The following is a 227-nucleotide window of genomic DNA, read 5'->3' as shown; positions in this document are numbered from 1 at the left end:
CAGCAGCAGCCACACCCCCCCCCCCCTCCCCCCCTCCCCCAGGTAGCAGGTGTAGTGAGGCTGGCAGCAGCAGCGGGGTTTGGGTCTGGCTGGTGAGGAGACGGAGAGGAGGAGGAGGGCTCTGCTCTCTCTGCTGTCTTGTGCGGCCTCTCCTGCATCTTCTGCACGGCGGCCTGTGCCTGCATACAAGTGGTAATAGGCAAACAAGCTGAGATGTAGACAGGCTA

The sequence above is a fragment of the Eimeria mitis genome, genomic scaffold (genome assembly GCF_000499745.2).
Source record: "Eimeria mitis Houghton genomic scaffold, Emh_scaff271, whole genome shotgun sequence".
In the NCBI taxonomy this organism is placed as follows: Eukaryota; Apicomplexa; class Conoidasida; order Eucoccidiorida; family Eimeriidae; genus Eimeria; species Eimeria mitis.
The sequence above is the reverse complement of the archived record's forward strand: the minus strand, read 5'-3'. Positions refer to the sequence as shown.